The 14,557-nt window shown below is 41.5% G+C and overlaps 1 long non-coding RNA gene across 1 annotated transcript; it reads right to left on the reverse strand.

Annotated features, from left to right (window-relative positions):
• Window positions 1–3,804: 3,804 nt before the first annotated feature.
• On the reverse strand, window positions 3,805–14,240 carry LOC125987094 (uncharacterized). The gene is made up of 4 exons (XR_007487882.1): window positions 14,134–14,240; window positions 6,784–6,869; window positions 5,758–6,720; window positions 3,805–5,118 (listed from the first exon to the last, which is right to left on the reverse strand). It is a non-coding gene; the product is annotated as an uncharacterized lncRNA (long non-coding RNA).
• Between the last annotated feature and the right edge of the window lie 317 nt (window positions 14,241–14,557).

Consider the following 14,557-nt stretch of genomic DNA (forward strand, 5'->3'; position numbering starts at 1 on the left):
ACTCTAGCTCTAACCCTAACCTTAGCTCTAGCTCTAACCCTAACCTTAGCTCTAGCCCTAACCCTCGCTCTAACCCTAACCCTAGCTCTAACCCTAACCCTAGCTCTAACCCTAACCCTAGCTCTAACTCTAACCCTAACCCTAGCTCTAGCTCTAACGCTAACCCTAGCTCTAACGCTAACCCTAGCTCTAACCCTAGCTCTAACCCTAACCCTAGCTCTAACCCTAGCTCTAACCCTAACCCTAACCCTAGCTCTAGCTCTAACCCTAACCCTAGCTCTAGCTCTAACCCTAACCCTAACCCTAGTACTAGTTCTAACCCTAACCCTAGCTCTAACGCTAACCCTAGCTGTAGCTCTAGCTCTAACCCTAACCCTAACCTTAGCTCTAGCTCTAACCCTAGCTCCAACCCTAGCTCTAGCTCTATCCCTAACCCTAACCTTAGCTCTAGCTCTAACCCTAGCTCCAACCCTAGCTCTAGCTCTATCCCTAACCCTAGCTCTAACCCTAATCCTAACCTTAGCTCTAACCCTAGCCTGAGCTCTAACCCTAACCCTAACCCTAACTCTAGCTCTAACCCTAACCTTAGCTCTAGCTCTAACCCTAACCTTAGCTCTAGCCCTAACCCTCGCTCTAACCCTAACCCTAGCTCTAACCCTAGCTTTAACCCTAACCCTAACCCTAACCTTAGCTCTAACCCTAACCCTAACTCAAGCTCTAACCCTAGCTCTAGCTCTAACCCTAACCTTAGCTCTAACACTAACCCTAGCTCTAACCCTAACCTTAATTCTAGCACTAACCCTAGCTCTGACCCTAACATTAGCTCTAACCCTAGCTCTAACCCTAACCTTAGGTCCAACTCTAGCTTTAACCCTAGCTTTAAACCTAACACTAGCTCTAAGGTGGTGTATGGTTATATGGGGCAGCACACGTGCAACTGTGTTGCAAATTTTCTAGGATAAAACATTTTGTTCCCACTGTGATTCGAACCCGGGTTGCTGGGGTGTGAGCCCAGCGCACTAACCACTACACTATGGAAGCCTCGCTCATACTGCATGGAATATATATGCTTTTTTGAAGTAGTACTTCCTGACTTTCCCGTTCGCGTATCGTAATCTTGATTTTAACAATTAAAGTCCTAATGAATGTGAGAGGAGCCCCATTTCAACCCCTTACACTGAGTGCCAAGCAGGGAAGAAATGGGTACCATTGTTATGATGGTCACTGGTATGACCCGGCTGGGGGTTTGAACCCCCAACCTCCCAAACTCAGGGCGGACACTCTCCTCTTAGGCCACTGAGCTGGTAAACACTTGTATCGTAGTATAACACTTGTAGTCGTTTTTAAATAACGTGTATGCATATATACGCCTAAATGTTGTTATCCAATATATCTACTGCAATTTCACATTAGATTGCTGGTTTGAAATGTACTTTCATTATTATTATTTTAATAAACATTAAAACCTGTTAAATCTTGTCTGGTGTTTTTTTCCTTGGTCTTATTTTTTGGGGCATGAAAACAAAAATCTTCGTTTTACATTGTGTAATATGAGTTGGTGTCCCCCAAAATAAAGAGCAAGTAGTTAAATACACATTCTTGACACGTACAAAAAAATGCATAAAGTTATTAGGCACACCTGAAAATGGGGGTGTACCTCATGGAGTGTCTGTGTGACGTCACAGACCAAACAGCCAATCAGAAAGTGGGGGTGAGGGCGGGTGTGGCACCATCTAGTGTCCCAGTGACGTAGGTACACCTGTAAATGGCGGTGTACCTAATGGAGTGTCCGTGTGATTCCCTCGTTAAGTGCACCTGCGTGAAAAGTTTTAGCTCCTGCAGAACGTGAAAGGAGCTAAAACTTTTCACGCAGGTGCGCTTAACGAGGGTCACTTGGAATAAATGTTGGAATGCGGCCCCGAGGACCTAATGGAGTGTCCGTGTGACGTCACAGATCAAACAGCCAATCAGAAAGTGGGGATGAGGGCGGGTGTGGCACTTTTCACTTTCAGTTAAGCTTTGGCTGTGATTTTTCCCTAATGAAGTTGCCTCTCATTAAGTACACCTGAAAATGGCTTTTCAAACTAGGGTTTAAAGCTAAAGTTAGAGTTACAAAGTAGGGCAGAAGCAGAGATTCAAAACTTGATTTCAAAGTTTTTGCCTTGAGTGCAGGAGACTCAAGTATCTCTGTTTCATGTATAAATGTTGCACACCATGGGTCTTGAACCCCGGTCTCCTGAACACCAGGTAAAGTCTTTGCCACTGTGCTACTTTAGCATGAAACTTTTGAAGTATTTTTGCGTATTTCAGGTAAATTTTCTAAATTGACGAGCAAGATCCCTGTTCGGCTTATTATGTAAAGTTTTTGCCTTGAGTGCAGGAGACTCAAGTTTGAAGCTCATGTATATACAAAAGGTACTCACGATAGGTCTCGAACCCAGTTCTTCTGAACACCAGGTAATGTTTTCGCCGCTTGGTCACTTTGGTGTGAAGCTTTTAAAGTATTTTTGCATATTTCAGGTACATGTCTTGGACAACAAATTTACTAAATCGGGGCTTTAAACCCTACTTTGAAACCCTAACTCAAGTATATAACTCTACTTTGAAGCCCTAACCCTAGCTTTAAACCCTACTTTGAAACCCTAAATCTCGTATAAAACCCTACTTTGCGACCCCAATCCTAGCTTTAAACCCTGCTTTGAAACCCTAACTCTAGTATAAAACCCTACTTTGAAGCCCTAACCCTAGCTTTAAACCCTACTTTGAAACCCTAAATCTCGTATGAAACCCTACTTTGCGACCCCAACCCTAGCTTTAAACCCTACTTTGAAACCCTAACTCTAGTATAAAACCCTACTTTGAAGCCCTAACCTTAGCTTTAAACCCTACTTTGAAACCCTAACTCTCGTGTGAAACCCTACTTTGAGACCCCAAGCCTAGCTTTAAAACCTACTTTGAAACCCTAACTCCAGTATAAAACCCTACTTTGAAGCCCTAACCCTAGCTTTAAACCCTACTTTGAAACCCTAACTCTAGTATAAAACCCTACTTTGAGACCCCAAGCCTAGCTTTAAACCCTACTTTGAAACCCTAACTCTAGTATAAGACCCTACTTTGAAGCCCTAACCCTAGCTTTAAACCCTACTTTGAAACCCTAACTCTAGTATAAAACCCTACTTTGAGACCCCAAGCCTAGCTTTAAACCCTACTTTGAAACCCTAACTCTAGTATAAAACCCTACTTTGAAGCCCTAACCCTAGCTTTAAACCCTACTTTGAAACCCTAACTCTAGTATAAAACCCTACTTTGAGACCCCAAGCCTAGCTTTAAACCCTACTTTGAAACCCTAACTCTAGTATAAAACCCTACTTTGAAGCCCTAACCCTAGCTTTAAACCCTACTTTGAAACCCTAGCTCTAGTATAAAACCCCACTTTGAGACCCCAACCCTAGCTTTAAACCCTACTTTGAAACCCTAACTCTAGTATAAAACCCTACTTTGAAGCCCTAACACTAGCTTTAAACCCTACTTTGAAAACCTATCTCTAGTATGAACCCTACTTTGAAACCCTAACCCTAGCTTTAAACCCTACTTTGAAACCCTAACCCTAGTTTGAAATCATTTGCACCCAAAACACGCTTTGCAATCTGAGCTGCATAATCCAAGGAAGCATTTGGAGGAAGTGAGAACAAGAGGAACAGGAAATCAACGTCTCCTATTTTCTTGCAATGTTTGGTTGGATCCATAGCAACCCTTCAAGTGCCCGAGCACATAAACACAATCATCAACCAAATATCATCATCATTTATTTTCAATTCAGACATAATTCTACTCGTTGGAGTCACTTCCACGGAACAGGTTTGTTGTTGTGATCGCTGGGGAACTTCTCGTGAGGTGTGGTGGGAATGTTGCTTTGGCTCATAAACCAAAGTCCTCAGGGCATCAAAGTTCACAGAGATTGAATTCCCTCAAATGACACAGCAGAGTGATTTTATGGCTCTTAAGGATTTTTAAAAACCTGTTTGCGCCGTAGGGGTGGGTTCTCAATGTCACGTGTATAGTGCAATATAAATTTAAATGATTCAAGTAACATTCAGTAGCAGAGATTCAAAACTCGATTTCATAGCATTTGAATTTGAAATGGCCACACACAATGTAATCTAGTTACACAACTCTTTTAAACAGCAGTGAATAAATCACATAAAAATGATGATTGACATCTGAATTCTGCTTTTGCAAGATGTATCTTGTTGTATATATTTTTTTTGTTTTTTCTCAGCGCTTTAATCAGTATTCGGCCTATTGCGCAAGAGCTGTTATCAGTATTAAAACAATTAAGAGTGCAAGTCGATGCAAACCACAAGCATGCTTGAGAAAATTCATTTTGCCAACAACAAAACAATGAATGTTTGATAAAAAATTTTTTTGTCACTCATATTTTCCAAGCCTTTATTCCAAACATGCCGATAATTGTCTGCAAAACAATCTGAGCACATGTTCCTTTACATTCGAACGTCCTTTCCGTTCATGTGCGTGTGTACGTGTGTGTGAGGGCGTTCACAGCAAAGGATTTACCATGAGCCGGCATTCCAGAAGTTGTTGTCATATATTTTCCATGACATCTAAGTAGTGTGAAAACTGAAAAGGACAAAATGTCTGTCAATTAGCGCCACCGAGGAGCGTCACAACGAACAAAGGAAGCGTAACAATCGTGATTTCTAGAAATCTCTGTCAAACGATCATGGCATGTGCGGTATGTGACCTGACCTTAAAAAAAAGCGACAATTACATGAAATATGAACATCCTGTGTTGATCTTCGAGGCTCCTGAGTTGACATTCGTCGAATATTATTAGGTTTATTCATGACCGGTACTTTTATGAGGCAACATTGAGACGTGTTCTTATCTCGTGTGCTGCAGGGGCCACTGTACGGTTCCTGTTATTTCCGTACTCCTTGCCTGGCAATTCCAATTGTCTAAGCACTCGTGGCAAAAAATAAGAATTGTTTGTTATTCCAGTGCCATTCCACAGCGGCGTGAGCGTGTGTTGTTTTGACTCGGGGAACAATCAGCTGTTGCAATAATGCCGTCTCCTTGGTTTATTTACGGGGGACGTTCCTAAAAAAAAAAAACTTTTAATGGGACACAGCAAACACTGTCACGTTTTTCACCGAAAAACAATCACGTGAGTGAAAAGAAAAGACAAGAAAAAAAAGATCCTTTTTTTCATGCTTAAACCGTTTCAGCACCACTTGTCCTTTGGAAAGTGAACAACAGGAAGCATGTTGTTGGAATTTGCCAAAAGTTGCTCATTGAAAACAAGATAAGCCCCAAAAAGCTGGTGTAATCTAAAATGGAAAATTACTTAATGATTACCTGGGAAGCTGAAGAATGAGGGAAGGAGGTGGATGCTGGAAAGAGGGGGAGTCTCCACTTTCAAAAGGTCCCCCCCCCCCCCGAGAACAAAACAGGAAACCATCCCGTTGTTTTGCTTTTGTGGCCACGACAAGTGTTTGGAATTTTAAGGAGGTGAATTCACATGTTTACGCTCACGTCTGCGCTCAGGTCCGAGCATGCACGCGTAAACATTTCCACGCACAGCAACGTGCGGCGTATTCAATCGCACACAAACACGCGTGGAGAGAATGTCTGGCATGCCTTGATAAGCGGAGACGTGAAGCCCGAGAGCCCCCCGTTGGATGTTATGAGGAGCTGTGGATGAATAGACTAAATAGCTTGCCATGCTGCTTGACTGACCTTGGACTTTCGTTCTTAAAGACACGTCGATCCTTGGGTCTTCTTGATTTTACTTGGAAGGTTGAAAAAACGTGGTGACCTCTTTGGAGAATTGACGTATTGACATTGGGGAGTTTATCAGGAGTGTTTGGGAATCAAGTCCGGGAATTGGGAAGGATTCCTGGAAATACGTCTGGTTAAAAAAGGGAATACAACTGGTTAAAAAAGGGGATTTTTTTTTAAAATAGAATAAATCAATTCAAGAAACATATCTAAAAAAAAAAAACTCTTGGGAAAAAATAAATAATGAAAAAAATATGTATAGTAAATAAATGTATAGAAAATAAATAAAATAAATGACATGTCTGTTTTCTTTTTGTTCCTTTGAACCCAAACTTTTCTCTGATTACACTTTGTTGGGCCTACAGACGTTGTCAGTCAGGTCCAAAGGCATTGACCTTTAACCTGTGGAGAAGTACTTCCAGGTGGTGCCTCTCTGGTCTTGCCTTGACACCGAGCAGCGACGTACACACACACATGGGAGTGCTGATCCTAAACAAGCAATGATCTGGGGAGTCAAAAATGTCGCATGAGCAGGCTCAACGTGCCAGCTCCTCACGTGACTTCCTTTTAAATTGTTAAAGACTACATAATCATGGATTTGCTGTCTTTTAAAAGTTACCTGGAATTTTGCCTCGCTTCCAAGTCATGGGTGGAGAAACCCAAGCTATTATGTAAATAAGCTTTGATTGAGACTTCACACACATACTTTCATTTTTGGAGGAGCACAAACTATTTCGCAATCACCTCTTTGGTCAGGTGCTTAGCGTGTGAACTTCTGAGCACAAGGATTAATTAGAGGAATTTACTGTTTTACAATTCTTCACATATGAGCATACTTACCGCACGTGTAATCTTCCCGAAGGAAATCGTAGTTATGTCATTTTTTTTTCCCGTGCTTCCACCGAAGCCCTCCCAGCTCGCCTGTGAAATATTAAACCACAGTTAGCAGTGCGATAATTTATACGGATTAACTACATGGTCAACCTGTGAGATGAAGATGAATGGCCGGAGATTTTCTTTCTTAATATGAGTCAGCCATCTTTGTCTGGGAATTCTGGGAGGTCCATCACCTGCACAGACGAGTGATACAGAAGTATGAGAAGGAGAATTTGGTGCTGAATGAATGATGCCAGGTGCCTCCTGCACTGGATGGACCCCACAAGCTGCACGGGTCCAGTTCCATCCTGTTTACACCTTCACTTCTGTCCTCACGTTTGTGACGGAAAAGACATTATTTTTCATTCCTCCTCTTGTTTTCCTCATAGCGACTTCCCAGAGCCACAAAGTAGACTTTTGGCCTACTTTCAAAAACGATACGGATCTCGCTTGTGTACGACACCAGTTGCAACATGATTTTTCTTTAGCCTCTGTTGGCTGCTTGATATTTATCGTGCAAATTCCGCAAATGTCATCACCCAAATAAAGCAAAAAATTATTATTATTGATCTTTAGCTCGCGTGTTGAGGTTTTGGTGAGGATTTTCAGATTTCAAATTGATACTAATACCTCCACTGAGCTTCAGGATTATCCCCAGTAAGAAGTTATCTGTCGACGCTTGCGGCACGGCGCTTAATGGAGCAGTTGAGACGTGCGTGTGTGTGTGTGGGGCTCATGGTTTTGGGATTAGCGTGACATTGAGCCGTTTCCTCATATTTGAAGCTGAATGGATGATCTCATTGTCCGAGGAGACACGTTGCACGCAAGAAAATCTAAGTGACACGAGGAAGTATTTCGTAGTAGTTGTGGGTTCTTTCGGAAGCGTCTTTGATGGATTTAAACAGCCCACCAGGGGGTTGAACTTTGTGACCTTTGGGTCCAACTTTGATCTCGGAACGCGTGGCCCGGGGGATGTGTGATGGACGGGTCAAGGATTAAGAGCGTCGGGCATCTTCTGCAACACCAATAGACTTTAAGATGTGGGCCGTGTAAAAAAAAAAAAGATGGGAGACACCAGGCGGCTGGCACAGACATCAGGCCCAGATGAAGAATGCAGATAAGGATGGCAAAAAATTCAAGATAGCAAATGTTCAGATGGAAATTTTGGATTCCGAGTCTTCCAGCACGTGCAACTAAGGAACTTAAAATTAGGCAACCTCCTTCTTCTGCATGTGTTCCGATTTTTTTTTCTTCTCCATCACCTCAGACACATTAGGTAAGACGACTGCATTCCAGCAACTCTTTAGTTCTGGAAGTAAATTTCCGCTTAAGAGGAACATTTTCACCTAATGTCTTGTTAGAAATAACAAACAAGCTGCCAAGATAAATCACGCCATGTTTTTATCCCCTCCGCTTATAAAGGCTGACATTCAGTCATGTTGATGTCGTCCGCACAGCGCAGTTCCTCAGGAAGATCCAAGGGTCAACGAGACTCGGAATGCACGGAAAGTCATGTGTCCTTTAACACACACACACACACACGGAGCCAATCTTCTATCTGTGCCTTTGTGGCAAATGAGCACAACGGGGGGATATTTACATTGATTTGCTGGGATGTCAGCAATAGACTGCATGTTGCTGTTTTGCTAATCAGATAAAAAAGGTTACGCGGCAAAATGTAAGGACATAACAGCAGCAATCAGGAGCAATGGGCAGGATGCACTCGGCTAAGTAAATACTGAGCAATGCTTTGATAAATGGGTCACGGGCCCCTGCTCACCCCCTCCCCTCTCCTCTCCTCACCCCCATTTTTTTAGCCACCTTGTTCCAGGCTGAATGAATGTAAAAATAAACTTGGATACTGATGTGAGTGTAGGCGTAGCAGTCAAACAAGCTAGCTTCCATTTATGCAAATTATGGGTTATGGATGTTGGGTGAGGCAAAAAAAAAAAAAAAATTGAGGCATTTTTAAATGCATACAATAATGGCCATGACTCTGCAGGAAACAAAATAATTGTTACCAACAATAAAATGCATTTTCTTGCTCGATGTAAAGTTATGAGTACGTTCAATTCTAGCCGTCGAGTTCAATAATGAACGAGAATGAACCCAATAAACTGAATTAATTTTTTACGGAAAAGAAAAATGAAATCCACTGACCACTGAGGAAAAATTGCTTCCGTTCGTCTCCTCAACTTCTTTATAATATTCTCTTTTCAGACAGCACTATTTATCAACAGTCCATAATTTATTATGAAAATGATAACTACCAGATTATGTGAATAATTTGTGTATGCTAGAAGCAAGGAAACATTTTTACTATTATGGAACATGTTGCTCAATGTTTACAAGCTGACAAGTAACAACAGTCTCAATTCATATCTCCGCCAAAAGAAAATGATGTTGCTACCAGCCAGCGCACATTCAATATTTAATATAACGACAGCACCCAAACAAGCGCTATGCTTATATTATTTTTCTTTCCAGACGACAACATTATACGATAATGATGATAGCTTCTACGAATTTCAATATCAGCAGGAAGCTTCGCGTCAGAGTTAGCGTAGTGGAGCGTTGGGGGGGGGGGGGGGGGGGTCACACCTGTCAAGCGCTACTGTAACATCTGCGGCTTTGCAGGTGGTACAGTAGAAGCTTCTGCGTGATGCAGCTGTCAGATGCTGAGCTCAGCGTGCGTAGATCTTTGACACGTACGTCATATGTGGAAGATAAGATCCACAAAAACTGACACTTGGCATCTTGTATCTGCTGACCTCATGTGAATTATCCCGCAGTTGTTTTTTTTGTCACTCTCAGGTTAGGGTTAGTAAAAAATTTACATAAAGTAAAGCAGAATTAAATATATTTATCAACTAATTTTAAAAAGCAAAATGTTGACTAAATCATATATTTTGGCCTGCAAAGGTTTGTTTATTTAATGCTGATATGATGCAAAAGGGAAATTATTATTATATTATTTAGTCATTTTCAGCAGTATAAAGCTAATATTTTGTCTAAAATGAATTTGCTAACTTCATGTACACTTTTAAAAACACATTTTCCTACTTGCTGACTACTGAAAATGACATCACAAGTTCTCAGGGCCTAATAGCCAATCACAGCTCAGCTTACAAACTTCACAAGCTACTTTCTAACATTTAAATTGAATCATATAACCAGTCAGTCTTTTAAGTACCATAAAAAATAAATGGCAGAAATTTACATGTAGAAATAAATGCATATAGTTGTACAAAAAAATGTTAAAAGCACTTGTAAAATATTTCCCCCCCAATCCGAGCACATATAATCATTAAAAACAGACGGTGGCAAATAAATGCCGTTATTACAAAGCAAATATAAATAAAGAGAAAATAACAGGGCGTAAAAAGAAATTACTTGAACCGCACACAGCATGAAACCAATGTTACATAACCTACCAACTGTACAAAATCCTTTTAACGCTTACGGAAAAAATTTAAGGTGACCCTTATTTGAGGTAGACGTGTGTGACAATCAGTCAGATGAATCACTAACTTTTGACAGAGTTGTACTTTTGTTTAGGGAAAAAAAAATCTCCCCAAGTATGCTGCAGGTGCTCCCAATCTTATGTGTCGCCACAGATAACGGCCTAGCAGCGAGCGAGAGGGCGAAGCGACATTAGCCGAGTAGCAGAGCTGCAGCACACACCGTGTCTCCAGCACAGTACAATAGCTGACTGATCCGATAAGATGGGATCGGAGACGATAACATAATGTGTAAACCTCTATGTGTGCGTCTAGGTGTGTGCGTGCGGGTCGTCATTGCTTGTTGTGACACGCCGCCCCGCAAGGTTTCTAGTAGGATAACTTTCACCCTTGAGGACACACACGTAAACAATTTCGAAACAAGCAAGCGTTCATGGATTGTCTCTTTTAGATGGTTTAAAAACAGTTTTTGGGTTGGCCAATTTAGAGTGCCTCGTCGTTGCGGTGAGATGAGATCCAATAAAATAGGGGAAAGGTGAATTTGGAAGTTTCATCATCTCTCCACACATAGAGGTGAATCTCTAATGACGTGACAAGACCTCAGACTACAGTCGTCATTGTTCACATTTTCCACACACTAATCAGCATTGCGTGGGGGGGGGCGGCTTTGTGGCGACAGACGCCGTCAATAGGAAATGGGTCTGAATGGAAATATGCCTGGAATGTGTTGCAAAGCGACCCAAAAAAAAAAAAAAATAGAGATAATGTTCCATCAGCACAGCAAATGAGTGTTTTCGTAGTCTTATCAGCGATTCAAGTGGAAGCACCTCGTGTGGTCAACGACGTCTGTTTTGATTTGTCATTTGCTATTTCATTCATTAACTTGGACGGTTTAAGGTTCATAATGGTTATAAGTGTGTTTTTAGTCTTGGATTCGGAAAGGAACCATAACTTGTCCCTGCATGTAGGGTGTCAACGCCTGGATCAAATATTTGTGCCCTCGAACCAGTGGCTCTCTCGTATTGAGCCATTTTTAATTTTTTTTTAAAACAGCTGTGGATGTCTATGCTTAAAAAACAGTTGCAGTTTTAATGATATCATGCAAAATATCTAATATGTAATTAGGTCAGATGCATTAAAAATGACTACAGGATGATTACACTAGTTTTTTTTTTTATCCCCCCCCCCCCCCCCCCCCGTGTTGACAACTGTAAAGAATGTTAAGTTCCAGGCCCCAACGTGAACAATGGTGGTGGCGTTCCGCCCGAGCCACAGGCGACCATGATTACGTATGAAAAGCTCTGACACAATGAGTCCAAAACAAGTTTATCATTTGGCGGCCTTCCTATCAAAACAACAACACCACAAATACAAACATTTGAGGATGCGTTGACACCAGATGTTGTGTATTTATTTACATAATTGATATCGGGATATTTTTTTTACACAGGATGTGGCTCACCAACAAGAACGCCGCTTGCCCAGGTGCTTCGCAAACATTATCCCTTCAAACAATGAATGACACGACGCTGGGATGAATCACAGATGAAATAAAATTTTCCACGGCTTTCACACACGCCTGTCAATATTTGTATATGAAAGACAAAAAGAGCATCTCATCGCTACCCGCCTGGCAATGTAAACAAACACAGTAGACAAAAGAAAGTCGAGTAAAAAAACATCGGAAAAGCTCTCCAGGCATAACTGTGCAAGATTCATGACGCCCCCAGAACACAAAAATGTGGACGCTTGTCTTAATATTTAGTCTAATAGTGCGACAATACGCTGGATTTATTAGGTGCTGAAGCCCAAGTGTCCAAAACTTTCTTTTTATAATGAGATAATACCAAACAATGTAACGACGACGACAAAAGGCAATAGCTGGAATACCAAGACGCTTTGTAACGTGTTTTTTTACACTACATTGAGCAATATAAAAAGTCTACACACCCCTGTTTAAAAGCCAGATAGACATTTTTTTTCACTAACCTGACCTACATATGCACAACTCAAATGAATTGAAAAAATAATCTTGTAGAGTAAGAGGTTATATAAGTATGCACACCCTCATTCCTGGCATAAGGCTCTCACAAATGTTTGCATCAAGAAGCACAACATTTTTTTTAAACAGCTTGGAGTCAACGAGTCTTGTCCAAATGTATAAACACGTTATGTAATGTACTTCTCATGTATACATGTAGGCTCCGTGGAGAGTGTTTATTTTGTATTTCTGGCATCTCTGGACTAAATTTGGATTAAATATTGTAACGCTAACCTCTTTAGTAAAACGAAGTGTACAACTCCACGCATTCCCAACATTCCCCGTTTATATGAGCAACAGGTGAGAGCCGTCTCCTCGCTTCTTTCTCAGTCACTTTAAATAAAGCCAAGCGTCTCAGATTCACGTCTGTCAGCACAGTCTCAGTTCAAATATGCGAGGGGATATTCCTGTCATGTTTTGCACGCCTGACAGGTAGGGAGACACTTGGATTACAGGCAGGCGGGGTGATGAGAGACGCCACGTGATCACCCCGATCCATTTAAGCCAAAATCTCAATATCACTCTTTGCGAGTGTGCTTGAGAACGGAAAATTAGGTGTGTTGAGTTAGCGCTGGCCGAGCTCGTCAGAAGTCGAGGCCCATCGGCCCCGCCCGGACGTTCCCTTTCTATTGTTGGCTGGCGAGCTGCAGAATTCCTGCCGAGCGGTGGAGATTCCTCGCTGTGTAATGGGCTATTATGCTAGCTCGCACGCTATTCAATAGACTAATGACTTGTGTCAAAAGCTAACGTCCCAAGGGAGTTGTTTGCATTGAAGTGAATAGTTCAGACGCGGACTGCCATTGTGTTGTGTCGCCAGGCCGGGCCAGGCTGGGCTCGTGCACGTTCACCTCTTTGGACTGCAAGTAGATTATGCAAGGAGGGATGTTGGTGCAGAACTGAAAGCTTTATTAGGCCAAAGCTGATTCATGCAGTAAAGGTCATGTCATTGGGTTTTAAATAGAATGATGAGAATGTCAATCTGATAACCTAGAAGCGGGTTTGATTATTTAACCCCTCATATAATGCCTTTGTTTTTAAGCTTTAAAATAAATATTGTATTGATTGTACTTTACTGGTTACATTTTTTTTTTCTCTTATATAACTTCCAATCCTAGATGACGCTGCACGTCTTCAACTGTTTTGCAATCATGAACCAGGTGGATCTGGAAACGTTGGCATGTGCAGAAACAGTAACAGGTATTTATTGCTAGCAGCCGCAGGCACAGTAAGTCTAATTAGAATACATCTGCCACACAGCCTGCAGAGTTAAATGTTTTCCACCAATTTGCATTGGGTTGCCGCCTGCTGCCAGTTCAAACAATTTAGCGATGAGTGATGGGAGTGAATTTAGTTGCGCCGCCGTTTGAAGCTAACCCAAGAACAACTTGTATGACATTCACCACATCGCACGGAAATAAGAGCCAATCAGGAGGACCGATGCGGCAAAGACATACAGAATACATCCAATGCAAAAAAGGATTCAAACATATCTGAACTTTTGACTTTTCGATTGTCAAAGGTTATTGTTTTTTTAAGCCACTGTAGATGATGACAGTTTTAAAAAAACATACAGTCATTCCCGACATGGAGAAACTTGAACCAAGGCATTAATGACGATGATTCCCGATTAAAGAGAATCGTTTGCTGTCAGCACAAAAAATGATTTGCGGCGATTGTATTGTGCATTGTTCAACTAAAAAATTTCGACAATCATGACCTAATAACATGTCAGAAGAATATAAATCTTCAAATAAAACACATCATACTCAACAAAGACGCTTATTGTTTGTTTTGCTAGTAGCAGTGTTAATATGTTGAGTTATGTATTTTCGGGAAATTAAACGCAAGATTATTTCAAAGGCAATTAAAGCGCCGAGGCTGAAGGTTCTCACCGGACCCTCAAAGTTCTCAAAGCCAGACAGAGAATACTTAAAGAGTGACTCATTGATGACTCACGTCTCAGCAGGTGGTTGATGCAAAAGCAAGAAAGATGAGAAAGATGATCATCGGGGCAGGATTAAGTCACTGATGATGTCCAACAAGGGGGGTGCAAACTTTTTCTTCTCAGGGCTGCATACAAGAAAAAAAACTGTAACCAATATACAAGGCAATTATAAATAAATTTGTCATTTTGAAAAACTGCCTCACATAAATTTAGGATTATTTTTTTTTGGTCCACAGCCCTGTGTCCGAGAAAAATAGATCCGCCCCTGCCGTGCAGACGGCGGCACTGAGCAATCAAGTCAAGTTGGACATCAAAAATGTCACCTATGTCGGCGATTATTTTTCGACCGGGACAGAAGTTCATTAACATCACCCGCAAGTCGCAACACGTTTGGGTATGTCTTGTTTTGATTCAGTGGAAGCTCAATGGTACCAT

The sequence above is a fragment of the Syngnathus scovelli genome, chromosome 19, assembly GCF_024217435.2.
Source record: "Syngnathus scovelli strain Florida chromosome 19, RoL_Ssco_1.2, whole genome shotgun sequence".
Taxonomy (NCBI): Eukaryota; Metazoa; Chordata; class Actinopteri; order Syngnathiformes; family Syngnathidae; genus Syngnathus; species Syngnathus scovelli.